The 18,889-nt window shown below is 45.6% G+C and overlaps 1 long non-coding RNA gene across 1 annotated transcript; it reads right to left on the bottom strand.

Moving 5' to 3' along the window:
• Positions 1-6,773: 6,773 nt before the first annotated feature.
• LOC123099892 (uncharacterized) lies at positions 6,774-7,160 on the bottom strand. Its single transcript, XR_006448287.1, has 3 exons — positions 7,051-7,160; positions 6,893-6,954; positions 6,774-6,826 (listed from the first exon to the last, which is right to left on the bottom strand). It is a non-coding gene; the product is annotated as an uncharacterized lncRNA (long non-coding RNA).
• Positions 7,161-18,889: the final 11,729 nt, after the last annotated feature.

Genomic DNA, 18,889 nt, shown 5'->3' with positions numbered 1-18,889 from the left:
CCCGGAAGGACATGAGGCGTCCACGAGGGTGGAGGGCGCGCCCTACCCCCTGGGCGCGCCCCCTTCCTCGTGGGCACCTCGTGTGCCCTCTGGACTCCGTTTTCTTGCACGATACTTCTTTTGGTCGGTAAAATCATTATATAATCTCCCGAAAGTTTTGACCACCGTGTACCACGCAAATATCCTCTGTTTTTGTTTTGAGTTGTCTTCTGCCAGAGTTTCCAAGGCCAGGCATCATGTCGTCCTCCTCCTCCAACAATGAGGGCAACGATGCTTGGCTAATGAAGATAGAGCTGAGGAGAGAAGAACCCGGGGAGATCAACAAGGATGATGGGATCAAGAAGGTCATGGAGGATCAAGCTCTAGCAGCAGAAGATGAAGACATCCTCCAACCTCATTACAATCTTCATACCCCAACGGAGATTGAAGCTTTCAAGATGATTGAGCTAGCTTGCATACAAAATAAGTATCTCACACGTGAAAATATTTTGTTGAAGGAGCATATCACCGCACTCAAGGGCATAATCCGCAAATTGGAGGATCTCCTACGCTCGATGTGCGACTATCCATCATCACCACCATCTTCTTCACCAGCAAAGGAGAACTGAGTATTGGGTATGGGCACTCCCCTTGGCAACTGCAAAGCTTGGGGGAGGTGCCCCGGTATCGTATCACCATCACACTCCTATATTTACCATTTTTCTTAGTTCGATCCTTGTGGTTATGTCTTGATCTAGCAGAATAAAGTTTTAGTATGATTTAGTTTTGAATTTTGCCTTATGATCCTTCTATGTAATCAAGTCCGTAAGCTATATATAATAAAGATTAGTTTTGATTCAAGGGCTTTGTTATCTTGCTATGATCTTGTTGGAATAAAAATAAAAGAAAAGGAAAGAATAAAAAGAAGTAAATAGATCATATTGATCTTATGGAGAGTAATGACTTCACAAATAAATAGTATGATGAATAAAAGTTGTTGAGAGTTGACAAACATAGTTTTGGTCATCGTTGTAATTAATAGGAAGTAATAAAGAAACAGAGGTTTTCACATATAAATATACTATCTTGGACATCTTTTATGATTGTGAGCACACATTAAAATACGACATGCTAAAGAGTTGATGTTGGACAAGGGAGACAACGTAATGGATTATGTTTTCTTATATCCGAAATCAAGTATATTGTCATGGATCATCCAACATGTTGAGCTTGCCTTTGCCTCTCATGCTAGCCAAATTCTTTGCACCAAGTAGAAATACTACTTGTGCTTCCAAACATCCCTTAAACCAGTTTTGCCGTGAGAGTCCACCATATCTACATATGGATTGAGTAAGATCCTTCAAGTAAGTTTTCATTGTTGCATGCAATAAAAATTGCTCTCTAAATATGTATGATTATTAATGGGAGAAAATAAGCTTTATACGATCTTGTGATATGGAAGCAATAAAAGCGACGGACTGCATAATAAAGGTCCATATCACAAGTGGCAATACAAACTAACGTTCTTTTGCATTAAGATTTCGTGCATCAAACCATAAAAGCACATGACAACCTCTGCTTCCCTCTGCGAAGGGATATCTTTTACTTTTGTCTTTCACCTTATGCAGGAGTCATGGTGATCTTCACCTTTCCTTTTTACATTTTATCTTTTGGCAAGCACCTTGTGTTGGAAAGATCCTGATATATATCCAATTGGATGTAAGTTAGCATGAATTATTATTGTTGACATTACCCTTCAGGTAAAAGGTTGGGAGGCAACATTATAAGCCCCTATCTTTCTCTGTGTCCGATTAAAACTCCATAACCATAAGTATTGCATGAGTGTTAGCAATTGTGAAAGACTAAATGATAGTTGAGTATGTGGACTTGCTGAAAATCTCTTATATTGACTCTTTCCGATGTTATGATAAATTGCAATTGCTTCAATGACTGAGATTATAGTTTGTTGGTTCTCAATGAAGTTTCTGATTCATACTTTACATTGTGAATAGATTACTACATGAGTATAAGAAATCATATGACAATATATATATATATATATGTTGCTGTTATAAGAACTAGTTGACCCGTTGCGCCAAATGGCGCAGAGACTTGCTGAAGACATGTTGTCGATGAAAATAGTTTCATGCTGCAAGAACCTTCAACTAAATCATGCTATTTTTTAAACATGTTTATTACATTGTGAAATAATAGTCTGGGAAAAGGGGAACTTTGCATAATATGAACATGTTTAGTTTGAAAATATGGGCACTATTATGAGAGAGTAAAGTTGGCATGGTTGTATTTTTAAAGCAAGTTTGAAAACATGGTTATCATGATGAGAAACCTGGCCATGCATATTTTTCCTGCAAAAAAAGAGGGAAAAGGATAAGAAACCTAAGGAAAAAAACATGGTTTAGTTGATTTTGTTACACCAAATGGCGCAGAGACCTGCTGATTCCATGTTAGCGATGAAAATAAATCCATGGTTCAGTTGATTTTGTTACGGGCAAGCACATATGACAACAAATTTAATCTCTCTTAGTTGCAAACTTCACAAAAATCATAGAGTGGTCACTAAATTAGCAGAGGCACGCTAAAGCCATGTCCGCGATGAAAAACAATTGCATGGTTTAATCCCGTTTAACTTGATAGTATAGAGTTTCATTTAAAAAAATATGTCTGGGCAAGCACGTGTGATAATAAATGAAATATTCTTTAGCCCCATAAACGGTGTGTTCCTATGTACAATGAGATGATATATACACATTCTTATTTGGTTGTATAAAGTCTCAGATGCGCAGAGACCCGTTGAATCCATGTGGACATTGAAAAGAAAATTCGTAGTTTGTTGGTTTAGTTATGGGCAAGCACATATGGCAAAAATTTTAATCTCCTTCAAGAAAAAATGGTGGCTTCTTTCTACAATGAGACATTTTGGTAGCACAGAGTTGCATCCGAAACAAAATCCATGATTTAGTTGGCTTATTAGTTGTGGGCAGGCATATATTGAGCAAATTTAATTTCCTTTAATAGAAGAAAAATGGTGGCTTGTCGTCTACCTTAGTTGTATCTACGCCTTTTAATTTCGTAGCACAGAGCCCCATTCAAAATTATGCCACCTTGAAAATAAGTGTATTTTTTTAGTAATCTTGTGTTTGAGCTAATACCGACACTAAGAATTTAGTTCCTTATGCGTGAAAAACATATACTTTGGTGTGTGTTCACAAAAGTGTTTAAAAACACAGATTCTGGTCCTAAAATATACATATACCTAACAGCATGTGTAGACCAGTTAAGAGACCTTTAATTTTTTTAAGTAGTGCTTCTATAAACTTTTTATTGTGCCTACGTGCAAAAAGAACATAGGAAGTTGCTGAAATGTTTGGAGGATTGCCGTCTTGGTTCCTAATGAATGCTAATTGTAGAACGTAATAAACCCTAGAACTCTTTGATTATCAATTAGTCATTTATAATATATCAATAATTTTAAGGACTCTTCAGATTATAAGAGAAATGCCATATAGGTCATAAATGCATAGGCATTCCAAAAAAAGGCACACAAATTGAGCTAGAAGGTATGTATAAATTCATGTGAAACTGAGACATAGGCAAGCATACATAGGAATTTTGCAGGATCATTCCTACGATCTGGAGGGCCATTATATTCAGATTTACCTAACGTCTCTAAGAAAATCTTTTTGAAACTCAGACCATCCAGATATATCAACATGGAAAAGCCTGCTAAAAGAAACTTTTGCAGCTGAAGATGCCTGATTATACTTCCTATGGGCTTGTTTTGAAAAGAATTTTTCCTCGCATGCCAAGAAAAGATCATGCAAGCTACTGTACATGAGTCCAAGAAATTATCCAATGCAGACATACAGTTACAGTTATAACTTCAAGCAGATTTCGTACGTATAAATTTTTATCAAAGAAAATAAGCATAACATTAGCACTATTGGTGCCTTCCATGATGGACAAAATGACATGCAAATCAAAATCTGTATAAATTTACTCCTGATCATGGCCAGCACTAATTAGCATGGCCCTATGGGCCACAATTGCAAAATCTAAGTATGATCCATGAGAAGATGCACACAAATTTAACTACTTGGCATAAAATAGCATACGTTCATCATCTAACAACAGTAGACTAAAGAGGTAAACAATCATAGAATAGATTATGTGTGCAGATATGATGATATATAAGCCTATTCGATTATTCCATTCGATTTGATGATATGAAGCACACATTGAACCGTCTCTTTCTTTTCTGAAAGCAAATAACACTGGGATAATATTCAGTAAGAAGTGCACACAACAATCATGCCAGAGAATATAAAAAAACTCGACTCAAAGAGCATTGTATTGGGTTCTTTAACTTGCCCTACCAAACCTGCACTATAATTCTTAGAGAGATGGGTTGAAAGAAGAAGGCAAGTAACCTGAGAACAAATAAGAAGGTCACATAATTGCTACTGAGGCCTGAGGGTTATATAATTGCTAGTCAGGATTCAACAGCAACAAATGTGAAAAGCTCTTTTTTCTATCTCGAGGTTCCAAGATCAATATTAATTTTCTACCCCAAGACATGCCAAAAACCCTACTACTCTTTTGCACATCTAAAATACTTTGCTGGAACAGAACATTGTGCAAACTATATATCCACTCCAATGGGTGCTCCTCTTCTACATGCGCGCACAAGGAGGCGAACTCGGGTCTGGCCGCCTTCTCGCCATCCATGTCCGGCTCCTCTATTTCTAACCTTCTAGCAAGAACTTTAAGGCATGTCGGACATATACGAACAAAGTGCAAATTTAAAGATTTGTAATATTCAAGCATACTAACTGAAGGAGCTCCTTAAAGAAAATGGAAAGAACAACTTGAAAACAGAGTGTCATTTGTGCGGAAGTTCACAGAATGAATAGGAGACAATAATTTCCAACAGAAGAAAGAGGATAGCCTAAAGGAGACGATAATTTCCATCAGAAGAAAGAGGATAGCCTAAAGGAGGATAGGTTGATAGTACTTCTTAATTTAGTTACCCAGTCAATTTAATTCCGGCCTTAACCAACCTTTTAATCATCCTGAAATTATGGGCATGCCATCATATTCCTAGCTTCAGCACCATATTAGCATCAGTTATATCTAGCATTGTCCTACTCTTACCTTCAGCAGCATTTTCTAAAGAAGTACAGAAAGCAAAAATTAGCAGCTATTATACACTAACTACATATGGAGAACAGGAAACATTAAATACCTTTAATTTACAAAACATTGTTCTTCATTAAAAGGACAAAAGGATAAACAAATGGAATAAGTCTCACTGGGTAATTTGGAACAACTGATTCAACTTCTATAATTTGACCCTGCTAACAAATGATTTATTGGATAATTTGGACTGCTGTACAAAATTTATGAGTGGAACTAATTGCTCAGTTTCTAATTTTTTTTACTTGGCACATCCACTGAATAAGGTGAGCTCATTCTCTGAAGCAAATAAAAAATGCTTTGAAACAATAGTAGCAAGTTAAAGATCAAGTTGGAAGAGTAAGGTCTAAATGGCATCTCCCTTTTTCTAAAAGGCAAAAGATCTTACTGGCCTCGTGACTGAATAAGATGTGTAGATGAAGAAACCATCACATGAAGCTGCTCAATACAGCTTAAATGAATTCACTAACTTGAAGTAACAATGAAGAAAGAAGAAAGGATTCATAAAATGCAGATTCTCTCTTCTTTGAACATATTACATGACTCGACATCTTCTTGTAGGAAAGGAAAAGCGAAGAAGGATAAAATAAGAAAAAAGCAATGAATAGAGCATCAAGGAATCAGTATAACAATTTCAAAATACAATAATTTCAATATCTTGCAAAATCACAACAAAAAATGAAGTAGTTTTGAACAATTAGAAATACATTATACTGAAGGTTGAGTACAATTTGTCATTTGGATTGAGCAAATATATAGCTGCAGAAATTTTGCAAAATCAACACATAATAAGAACCTAAGGCTCTCTAGACTCCTTTTCCTTGCTAAATATGCAGGCTTTCCATGGAAAATTTTACAATATATTTGTTCTATGAACAAATGCTTCCTTTCATTCCTTTTTTCGAAGCAGGTAGCATGCCATCAGCAGCCCAGCACCGAACAGCCAGCGCCCAGTCACAACAATCATGCACGCACCAACAAGCCAGCAAAAAACACAACAGGTGCCCGGACACACACACACATAACTAAGCCACTATGCAAACACACAACAAGAACTCGTAGCTAGCAAGCGAGCGCTACGGCCACCAGTTAACATGACGGCCACAGAAATATATCCAAGCTCGCTGATTCCCCAACAACATAGCATTCACAATGCAATACAGCACAACCAGACGAGCTTTAACACAATTACCAAATCACATAGTTCTGGACTTCTAGTAAAGAATGGTCCTAAGAATTGAACAGATGGATTTAAAAAATATACTTCCGCCTACAAAAAAACTCATGTTAGCAGTGCCTGCATATATTTCATCTGGTATAACAATACATTACTTACACTCAGAGAATTAAAATCCTAGCTTTAGAGCATGAAGCTAACCAACCAGAACAGTATGTGATGCTACCACCAAGCTAGCCACAACAATCATGCACGCAGCAGCAAGCCAGCAAAAAAATACAATGGGTGCCTGGACACACAAGTTACTAAGCCAGCAAGCACACACACAACAAGAACTCGTAGCAATCAAGCACGGAGGCTAGGAGAACAGCTGGGACCGAAACGGAACTACCTTTCTAGAGATGGGATGCCCAGGAGGAAGCGACTGGAGGCGGCAGCGGCCAATCCAGGCAGCAGCTGCGCAAACACGAGACATGCATTTCATCAGTTGGAAATGGAAGCATCCATCATATTCATACATACCTGTGTTTCTTTATAAGCACTCCACTTCTCCGCCTCACACCGTTGACCTCCACCTCAATAACCTGGTTAATCAACAACACATGATCCATGGGGTGATGATAAACCTTGTATATATCTGAAAATTGATGGGAGGCAGTGTGGAGTATTAGATCTCTGACCTCTGACGGGCCGATGAGCCAATGGAAGAAGGGGATGGTGAGGGCGGCGTTGAACACCTAGGCCCAACGCTGGAAGGGAGCATCTAGAGGAGCACCTCACGGACGGCCTCCTGCTGCTGCGCGTGCAAGCACCTCGCATCCCGCCTTCTCCTCATCCTCGCCGGCCAGCTCTTCTTCCTTCCGGCGAACTTCTGCATCTTGCGCGCGATCATCCCATGAACACGTGCTCCAGCAGCTCGTCCCTGTAGTCTGTCTTCTCCACCATTGGTCGAGGCCTAATTTGTGCTAGCAAAAGAAATCGCATCATGAGCAAAAGAACGAACTCGCAACTAAAATTTCAAATCGAGATTTATCCATTAGAAATCCCAAAATATATAAATAAAGGGGCTTCTAATTGACCAACTGAGTATTTCGAGTTGTGCCGGAATCCATGGTAGAGCACCAGCTGCAAGTGTCGTCGACCATCGACTGAGGCCGCCGTCGGCCGCACGACCGCAAGAGCCGCCGTCCGCCACACCACGAGGAAGAGGTGGAGTGCAGCCCTCGGTGCAACGCGCCCGAACCCCAGCTTCGTCGCAGCTCCCGGTCCAAGAGCGGATCGAGCAGCGGCCAACCTCCAGGTCGCGCCCGTCCTCGCCGGCGCAGGCCGACGCCGGTCATGCTCTCTCCCTCCGTCTCATCTTCCTCTCTCTCTCGTAGGGTTCGCGAAGGAGGAGGGGACTGGGGTGTGCACTTGCCCCGGTGTCATAGAAGGAGAAGCTATCCGCGCCATGGAACCGAACCCCCAGACCTGGTCCTCGGGTTCGCAACTCGATGCCGCCACCGGAGCGTCTCCGCCACCGCCGCTCCTCTCGTGTTCCGGCCGACGCAGAGATCAGGAAGGAGGAGGAAGCTAGAAGAGAGAGAGAGAGAGAGAGAGGAGACGATTGGGTGGCTAGAGGAGCAAGCTCGACGGGGAAGGGTGGGGTGCGGGGGGAAGTAGAGGAGGGAGGTGCGTCGGGCGCGGCGGCTACGGGGATTGGGAGAAAGAGGGTCGGTGTTTGACTGACACGGCGTGGGAAGGTCATGGGACGCATGTCGCGCCGCGCAGTGCGGGACGATTTTTATCTCCCACTTGATGACCCGGTCAATAGGCGCGCGGAAGAAAACAAGCCCAGCAACCGTTGTGTGGGACCATCAGCCAACAAGGCCCATCCGTCATAGTTCGTGGGGCGGGTTCGTACGCGGCAGTCCATCCTCTATCTCCCTCTAACCAATTGCAGACGAGCTCGCCCACTCCGCATGACGCGGAGGGCGCGGCGCGCGCGACGCGGCGCGTGTGGAGAGGCACGCGTACACCCAGAAAAGTTTGACCCAGCCAATCGGATCTAGCCCGAGCCCACACGCCATACACTGTCCAGATTTCACCACGCGGTCAAAATGACATGAGTCAATTCTCAGTGAGATCCAACGGACAGCAGGCAAAAAAAGACTCGGTCAACAATGATCTAACGGATCAAGGGAGCCTTCTCCATGCGAGTTGGCCAGCCTCATTATTGTTTTAAATGATCATGATGCCCTCATGTCCGTATTTTATTTTGTCGACACCTCTATCTCTAAACATGTGGAAATATTTTTTGTTATCGGCTTCCGCTTGAGGACCAGCGAGGTCTAAGCTTGGGGGAGTTGATACGTCCATTTTGCATCAAGATTTTATATCGATAATTATTGCATTATGGGCTGTTATTACACGTTATGTCACAATACTTATGCCTTTTCTCTCTTACTTTACAAGGTTTACATGAAGGGGGAGAATGCCGGCAGATGGAATTCGGGGCTGGAAAAGGAGCAAATATTAGAGACCTATTCTGCACAACTCCAAAAGTCCTGAAACTTCACGGAGGCATGTTTTGGAATATATAAAAAATAGTGGAGAAAGAATCAACCAGAGGGGGCCCACACCCTGGCCACAAGGGTGGGTGGCGCGCCCTACCCCCTAGGCGCGCCCCTGCCTCGTGGGCCCCCTGGCAGGCCTCCGGTGCCCATCTTCTGCTATATGAAGTCTTTTACCCTGGAAAAAATCATAAGCAACCTTTCGGGAAGAAACACCGCCGCCAGGAGGCGGAACCTTAGCAGAACCAATCTAGGGCTCCGACGGAGCTGTTCTGCTGGGGAAACATCCCTCTGGGAGGGGAAATCATCGCCATCGTCATCACCAAAGATCCTCTCATCGGGAGGGGGTCAATCTCCATCAACATCTTCACCAGCAGCATCTCTTCTCAAGCCCTAGTTCATCTCTTGTATCCAATCTTTGTCCCAAAACCTCAGATTGGTACCTGTGGGTTGCTAGTAGTGTTGATTACTCCTTGTAGTTGTTGCGAGTTGGTTTATTTGGTGGAAGATCATATGTTCAGATCCTTAATGCATATTAATACCTCTCTGATTATGAACATGAATATGATATGTGAGTAGTTACATTTGTTCCCGAGGACATGGGAGAAGTCTTGCTATAAGTAGTCATGTGAATTTGGTATTCGTTCGATATTTTGATGAGATGTATGTTGTCTCTCCTCTAGTGGTGTTATGTGTACGTCGACTACATGACACTTCACCATTGTTTGGGCCTAGGGGATGGCATTGGGAAGTAATAAGTAGATGATAGGTTGCTAGAATGACAGAAGCTTAAACCCTAGTTTATGAGTTGCTTTGTAAGGTGCTGATTTGGATCCATATGTTTCATGCTATGGTTAGGTTTACCTTAATACTTCTTTTGTAGTTGCGGATGCTTGCAATAGGGTTTAATCATAAGTGGGATGCTTGTCCAAGAAAGGGCAGTACCCAAGCACCGGTCCACCCACATACCAAATTATCAAAGCAATGAACGCGTATCATATGAGCGTGATGAAAACTAGCTTGACGATAATTCCCATGTGTCCTCGGGAGCGTTTTCCTTCGTATAAGAGTTTGTCCAGGCTTGTCCTTTGCTACAAAAAGGATTGGGCCATCTTGCTGCACCTTATTTACTTTCATTACTTGTTACCCGTTACAAATTACCTTATCACAAAACTATCTGTTACCGACAATTTCAGTGCTTGCAGAGAATACCTTACTGAAAACTGCTTGTCATTTCCTTCTGCTCCTCGTTGGGTTTGACACTCTTACTTATCGAAAGGACTATGATAGATCCCCTACACTTGTGGGTCATCACCCGCCCTCTTGAGCCCCTGGTGCTTTACCTTGCCGCCACTCCCTACTCCGCCAGCGCAGCTCTAGTGGCGGTTTGGGAAGAGCACCAGGCCAAGGATGCGTGGCGCCGTGCCGCGCCCCCAGCCGGGGCGATGCAAGACCCAGAGGGCACCACAAAGGATGCAGCAAAGCCAACGAATGACCAGGACCAGCAAGACAGCGTCCTTGGATCTGCAGAGGCCCTGATGAGCGACCAGGCTCTAGGGGTTCCATCACCTCAGGAGGCGCCTCAACCTCCGACCGACGTAGGCCCCGTTGACGCACCCGCCCTCGTCGAGCACCCAGTGTATTTTGTCAGCATGGTACTGCGGGAGGCAAGGGCACAATACCCCATGCCTTAGAAGCTTTTGCTCGCGCTCTTGGTGGCCCCACGCAAATTGCGGTACTACTTCCAAGGTCGCCCAATCAAGGTCGTCTCGGCCTACCCACTAGAGAGGGTACTCAAGAGCCCCAACGCTGCCGGAAGAGTCACCGAATGGAACATTGAGCTGCAGGCATTCCGGCTGGAGTTCAGCACAACTAGGGTCATCAAGGGAGCCACGCTCGCCGACTTCATCGCAGAATGGACGGACGCCCCGGGGCTTGAAGCAGGCGAGGATCGATCCCTCTCGCCAGGAAGTGAAGCGCCAGACGGTTGGGTTATGTATTTCGATGGCGCGTTTGCACGCCAGGGCGCGGGGGCTAGAGCAGTGCTCATCTCGCCCACCCAGGACAAGCTCTACTATGCCGTGCAGCTCTGCTTCCAGCAGGGCGAGAAGGTCTCCAACAACATCGCGGAGTACGAAGGCCTCATCGCTGGCCTTAAGGATGCGCTGGCCCTGGGGGTGAAGCGCCTCACCATCAGGGGCGACTCACAGCTCCTCGTCAACTTCTCCAACAAGGTATACGATCCAAGGGACAAGCACATGGAGGCATACCTTGCGGAGGTACGCAAAATGGAAAAGCAGTTCCTGGGCCTATAATTGCAGCACGTGCCCCGTGGCACCAACAAGGAGGTCGACGACATCGCCAAAAGAGCATCCAAGCGACAACCCCAAGAGCCTAGCGTCTTTGAGAAGCGACTCTTCAAGCCGTCGGCAGCCCCTCCACTTTCGAGGCCAGCGCCGCCTCGGGAGGAGCTCCCCCAACCACCTGCTCGGGAGCCCTGGCCTGTGGCCCGACCTCGGGAGCGCGCCTACTCCTGGCGCTCGAGCCTCAGGAGGGGTGCTGGACCAAGGATTTCAAGGAATACCTGACGCAAGGGACGCTGCCGAAGAAAGAGGAGGACGCAGAGCCCATGGCCCGACAGGCCACGGCGTACTGCATCCAGGACGGTGAGTTATACAAGAAGCAGCCAAATGACGTTTCCTTGCGTTGTATCTCCAGGGAACAGGGGATCGAGTTGCTAGCTGATATACACGGCGGAAACTGTGGGCACCACTCGTTGTCGCGAACCCTCGTGAGCAAGGCGTTCCGCAGCGGGTTCTACTGGCCTACGGCGCTCCACGACGCGACTGAGCTAGTGAAGTCCTGCGAGGCCTGTCAATTCCACGCCAAACAGATCCATCTGCCAGCTCAGGGCCTCCAGACCATCCCGCTCTCGTAGCCATTCGTAGTCTGGGGGCTGGATATCTTAGGCCCGTTCCCTTGAGCGCCTGGGGGCTACCGCTACCTCTACGTCGCCATCGACAAGTTCACCAAAGGGGCGGAGGTAGAAGCTGTCCGGACCATCCCGGCCGGATCTGTAGTCAAGTTTGTCAAGGGTCTCGTCAGCCGGTTCAGGGTCCCCAATTGCATCATCACCGACAACGGCTCGCAGTTCACTAGCAATCTCTTCAAGACATACTGTGCTAACCTTGGAACGTAGATCTTCTACGCTTCAGTGGTGCACCCCAGGAGCAACGGTCAAGCCGAACGTGCCAACGCAGAGGTCCTGAGAGGCCTCAAGACCAGGACTGTAACGCCCCGAGACCGACGCTTCAGAAGACTTCCATATTTTTTGTGATCACCATGTGTTTCTTTTGTGCTTGCTCTTTTATTGTTTTCATTGCATCATGTCATCAGGCCATCATGTCATTAATTTTTAAAACTCAACTAAGTAAATTGCATGGATCTTCGATCCATTTAAATCGAGGGAAATGCACATGGTGATTTCTCTTTATAACATATATCCTCCCAATATTATTAGGGAGCTATATTAAAATACTCCATTAATTGGAGCTCACCATAACACACTTGCAAATATCCCAATGCCTTTGTTATATTAATTCTGGGTCTCCAACCTCGCCATATATTTTTTTCATCATATTCCGGAGCTCCACCAAAAAACCGAACATTTTTGGACCTTCCCAACCCTCACTTCCTATTCAAATCATTTGAATTAAATTCAAATTTATTTGAATTTTTATCTTTCAATCATGCCACTTCTATTTTTCCTGGATCAAGCGCATTTTTGTGAGTCCAGGAAAATTGTCCTCGTGCTCAAATTCTTTTCCTTAACCCCCCTCTGCCTTTTCCTTCTCTCTAATGCTTTTTGTTAAACAAAATTAAAGGAAGAAGGGGAGAGAGCCCAGCCAGCCTCCCAGGCCGGCCCATCCTTCCCCCCACGGCCATTTGCCCCTCCAAGGCCCAGCACCCCGTGCTCTAACCCTAGCCGCTCCCTTGCCGCCGGGAACGGCCTTCACCGCCCGGATCCGTCGATGCCTCGCCTCCTCCTTCGGGTCCCGACGACACAAGCCCCGACGACCCCTCTAGGACCTATTGAGGTCGCCAAGTCCACCCGCCGCCTGCGCCCTGCAGCCGTCGCCGTCCTACTGCCGTGCTGTGCCCCACCTCCATGGCCGCCTCGCCGCCTTGGCCTCGCCTGACCCCATCGGCCGGGATCCCATTCGCCAGCAGCCGCACGCCACTCTTCGCTCGAGTCCCAGCGGCCTCGTTCGCCTCCTCGCTGCTGCCTTCGAGCACCATCGATGCATCTTCGTGGGGAACCTGCCAAGCACCCCTGGTTTCCCCCAAGCAACACGCCGCAAGCGCCAAGAACCACGACGGCCCTCGAAGAGTTTGGATTCGACAAGTCCGACGACGCATAGTACCACTACGATTGCCATGTACATCTTCCAACGCCGTAAACTGCTTCCCGAACATGTGTACCACTACCATCGCCGAAGACCCGTGTAACGGAACCGTCAAGTTCGACTACCTCCGCGTGTACCGCCACTTCCACTACCGTCGCGAGAACGACTACTTCCACTACGGCTCGTGAACCACTACTTCCCTCGACAATTTTGAACCGCTCCGAAAATGCATGCTTTGAAGGTATAACCCCGAGACGACCGCCCATGAACGAATGCATGCGTTGTATGAGTTGCTTGCGTTTGCACTGTGCCCGACTTGTTCATCGCACGCTGTAACTCGTTTCGTCTTGTGGGACACCCGGTAACCGGGATCACCCCACCATCCTTGCATGACACGCTCACGCACACTTCTTTTGCACCGGTATCTCCGTGAGCTATCGAAACCGATATGTTGCTGTGGCACCATTTCCGTTTCACCGCCGTGGCACCCTTTTTCTTCCACCACGGCGACAAATGCTTCATAACATGCTCATGTCAACATTTTCATAAAATTGCTTAAAACTTGCGTTGTCATCCGCATCATGATAACAACATTTAAATGGTTAAAATTGTTGTTTGCTTTAAACTGCTAAATGACATGTGGGGATTTTCCGGAATTGCTGTTTGTTGTTCCGGCCTCATTTAAACTTGCCTAGATAGATAGTCTTACTTATGCTTCACCTCTTGGCATGTTAATCAACTTTTAATATTGTTGGGTACATAAACGTGAGTAAACTAAATAATTGAATGTGGTGTTTCGTCAATATGCAACTCGTTGCATATTGAACTCCACTTAATTTGTAGTATTGTTTGTTGCATTTTCCCATGCCATGCCTCATTTAAACCGGACATGCATCATACTTGACTGTGCATCATGCCATGTTTATGATTGTGTGTTTACTATGTTCTTTGTTTCTTTCCGGGTTGCTTCCCTCGATAGCTTCGGTTTTGTTCCGGAGTTGTGAGGATTCGTTCGACTTCGTCCGTTTGTCTTCTTCTTGGACTCGTTCTTCTTCCTAGCGGGATCTCAGGAAAGATGACCATACCCTCGAAATCACTTCTATCTTTGCTTGCTAGTTGTTCGCTCTATTGCTATGCTGCGCTACCTATTCACTAGCTCTTCAAGCCTCCCAAATTGCCATGAACCTCTAACCTTTGTCACCCTTCCCAGCAAACCGTTGTTTGGCTATGTTACCGCTTTTGCTCAGCCCCTCTTATAGCGTTGCTAGCTTCAGGTGAAGATGAAGATTGCTCCATGTTGGATTATGTTTATGTTGGGATATCACAATATCTCTTATATTATTAATGCATCTATATATTTGGTAAAGGGTGGAAGGCTCGGCCTTATACCTGGTGTTTTGTTCCACTCTTGCCACCCTAGTTTTCCGTCATACCAGTGTTATGTTCCTTGATTTTGCGTTCCTAATGCGGTTAGGTGATTTATGGGACCGCCTTGACAGTTCGCTTTGAATAAAACTCTTCCAGCAAGGCCCAACCTTGGTTTTACATTTGCCTCACCTAGCCTTTTTTCCCTTGGGAGTCGCGCTCCCGAGGGTCATCTTATTTTACCCCCCCGGGCCAGTGCTCCTCGGAGTGTTGGTCCAAACTAGAGCCACTTGCAGCGCCACCTCGAGGAAACTTGAGGGCTGGTTTTAGTTGTACGTAGTGTTCATCCGGTGTGTCCTGAGAAAGAGGTACGTGCGACTCCTATCGGGATTGTCGACACATCGGGCGGCTTTGCTGGACTTGTTTTACCATTGTCGAAATGTCTTGTAACCGGGATTCCGAGACTGATCGGGTCTTCCCGGGAGAAGGAATATCCTTCGTTGACCGTGAGAGCTTATAATGGGCTAAGTTGGGACACCCCTGCAGGGTATAAACTTTCGAGAGCCATCCCCGCTGTTATGTGGCAGATGGGAATTTGTTAATATTTGGTTGTAGAGAACTTGACACTTGACCGTAATTAAAACGCATCAACCACGTGTAGCCGTGATGGTCTCTTCTCGGCGGAGTCCGGGAAGTGAACACGGTTTCTGGGTTATGTTTGACGTAAGTAGGAGTTCATGATCACTTCTTGATCATTACTAGATGACGACCATTCCGTTGCTTCTCTTCTCGCTGTCATTTGCGTATGTTAGCCACCTTATATGCTTAGTGCTTGTTGCAGCTCCACCTCATTACCCCATCCTTCCCTATAAGCTTAAATAGTCTTGATCTCGCGGGTGTGAGATTGCTGAGTCCTCGTGACTCACAGTTACTTCCAAAACAGTTGCAGGTGTCGAGGATACCAATGCAGGTGACGCAACCGAGCTCAAGTGGGAGCTCGATGAAGCTCTTGTTCGTTGTGTTGTATCGTTTCCTGTTGAGCAGTAGTGGAGCCCAGTTGGGACGATCGGGGACCTAGCAGTTGGGTTGTCTTCTTTTCTTTTGGTTCCGTAGTCGGACCTATGTGTGTATTCTGATTGATGTATGATTTATTCATGTATTGTGTGAAGTGGCGATTGTAAGCCAACTCTTTATCCCATTCTTGTTCATTACATGGGATTGTGTGAAGATGACCCTTCTTGCAACAAAACCACAATGCGGTTATGCCTCTAAGTCGTGCCTCGACACGTGGGAGATATAGCCGCATCGTGGGTGTTACAAGGACCTTCAAGAAGAAGCTCAAGGCCTGCGGTAGGGGCTGGCACGACGAGCTCCAATCTGTCCTATTGTCCATCCGCACCACCGCCACCAAGCCAACGGGCGAGACCCTGTTCTTCCTCGTCTATGGAGCAGAAGCGGTTCTCCCAAACGAGGTCAAACATCGCTCCGTGCGGGTCCTGTCATTTGATGACACGCTGCAGGACGCCATGCGGGGGATGGACCTTGTGATGGGGGACTTACACTGCCGCGAAGCTACACTTCGAGCAGCAAGATACCAGCAGGCGCTGCGGCGGTATCACTGCCGCAACATCCGCTCCAGGAAGCTCAAGGTGGGCGACCTCGTCCTAAGGCGGGTGCTCTCCAGGGAAGGGCTGCATAAGCTCTCACCCATGTGGTAGGGCCCGTTTAGGGTCGCCCATGTCTCGAGGCCTGGCGCCGTGTGCCTGGAGACACAGGACGGGGTCCCCATCCAGAACGCCTGGAACATCCAGCACCTTCGAAAGTTCTACCCATGAAGCAAGGCCCAGTGCTTGTGAAGGTCTTCGCTCGTGACACTCTCACTTAATAATGAGTGGGGCCATACACGCCCCGGACTCCCAGGGGTGCCGCCCTCGGGCCTCGGGGGCTCCCTCCCATGTCCTAGTGGCAGCACTTAGCTCCGCGTTGGTGAGAAGACTAGACTAGGTGCCGGACGCGTCTTTTCATTTCCTTTCCGTAGTTGGCTTGCCCCTTTTTAATGGAATTTGCTTTATGATGTTTCTTGCCGGCTTGGTCGCATCGCCTTTGCCTCTCTTTCTTCCCTCGGTTCCTTGTTTGGACCAGTACTCTCCCTCGCATGCCTCGCGAGGGGGCTGGACAGAAGCGCTCGTGAGCGTTTTTTCCTGTTCTTCGCGAGGCACCCTTTCTCGAGCTCGCAAGCTGGCACACCTCTCTCAATCCATGCCCCTCTGGTACCGTGATGCGAAGCGCTGGGCCACGGCCGGCTATGCCTGCGACCAGCGCTCGGAAGGATAAGAGTTTCCTAACAAATTTTTGCAGTTCCTAGACGCACTAATGTAGAATCAGGCTCTAGCACCGGTTCGTAAGGGCCTTTATTGCCGGTTCCATAACCAACACTAAAGGGTGGGGACTAAAGGCCCCCCCTTTAGTACCGGTTCGGCACGAACGGACGCTAAAGTGCCACCACGTGGCACGAGATAGGCCCGGGTGCGGGAGACCATTAGTACCGATTGGTAACACCAACCGGTACTAAATGTTTGGGGGGGTTGTGATTTTATTTTTTGTTTTTCCTTTAATTTTGTGTTTTCAATTTAATTTAGTGATTATTTTACATTATAATGAGTTGTGAAATCATTAGGTGAAAGTACCGCATATTAGTTTCGACTGGATGCATGTGGATCCTAGCTAGCTAAGTGATCAAGTATATGCCATATATACATATTACTTGATCACTTAATTATGTGATCAAGGTAATATGGATATGGCATATACTTGATCACTTAGCTAGGATCCATCCAGTTGAAACTAATCTATGGTTTCTTTCCTAAATGATATAATAACTCATCATCATCATAATAATAATATAAAAACTCTTGCATCATATCATCACCAACAACAGAATACTAGCTAGCTAAAAATCATCATATATAGTCGTAATTACCACTATTTAATCACAATAGTCATTACCGCCATCTAATCACCACCAACACTAGCTTAAAGAAGAAACATTCACTTGTACCAGAAGCAAAGATATCATCGAGTTCAACATGGTCATGATATTATAAGCGTTCGTAACACCACAAACGCAAATCACTCTTTGAGATTAAGTTCAGGACGAAGAACACGGACACGAGAGGACAAGTAAAATAGCATGAACTAGCTAATCACTCCTGCTGCTCTCTCTCAGGTAAAATAGCATAGAACATGTATAGCTCTCCTGATTCATCATATTGGAGCATGCAGATGAACCTGTCTCCTAATCGTGGGCTGCGCTTCTGCTTGCTGCCCCCTAGTACTTCTCTGCGATCGTTAACAATTTTGCTCCAATCTTTCACTATTAAGCATTCCTCGCTTTTAGAAATCCTGAATGCACTCATGTGCAATGTAGGATGTCTTGGTCGTAAGCTAACTATTGACATGCGACCTTTAGTCTCGATCCACTAAGGCACAACTGTCATCGGGAATCCCTGTTGAAGAACATCGTAGAGTAATATACTTAGTAATGAAAGTTTAGCTTGAAAAATAATGTATGCAAAAGATGCACTGAGGACAAATAGTAAAAATCTCCTAAATAGATGTGACCGTAGTTCAATACGATCACTATTGGTCGCACGTTTTGAGTACTAAGATTTTCAAATTCAGGAAAATAATTTCTCTTGACAGCATCAAGATCCTCAAGCCATGAAACATAATGACTTATCTCCTCACAGTTTAGTTCAGCCCCGGGACAGTGGACGGTCCTGTCTACCAAGCGCCGGACATGTTTGCTTGAATGGAAATAAGCTGTCCATAGAAATTAGTTGTCAACTATTTTTGAATAAACAATATCGAAGACATAAATATGGTTGAGAAACTCACATAATGGTAGAACTGGAGGCGTCTGCACATTGACCGAGATGTCTCTATTACCATCAATATCATCTTCCGGACGAATATCAAAGGTGATAACCATATCAGGCTCAAATGCATAAGCCTTGCATAGTGCTTGCGAAGTTTTGCATTCAAAATAGGTGTATGTGTCTGCATTGTATAATTTGACGTTGAAAGTATAACCATGCTCGGTCTTCAAGTAAACTCTCTTTACCTCCATAGTTTCCATAGCACTGAAACCTATCTTATCCAAGACAAAAATTCTTGCATGGCAGGGAATGCGCTAG

The sequence above is a fragment of the Triticum aestivum genome, chromosome 4D (genome assembly GCF_018294505.1).
Source record: "Triticum aestivum cultivar Chinese Spring chromosome 4D, IWGSC CS RefSeq v2.1, whole genome shotgun sequence".
NCBI classification, from domain to species: domain Eukaryota; kingdom Viridiplantae; phylum Streptophyta; class Magnoliopsida; order Poales; family Poaceae; genus Triticum; species Triticum aestivum.
The sequence above is the reverse complement of the archived record's forward strand: the minus strand, read 5'-3'. Positions and strand labels throughout refer to the sequence as shown.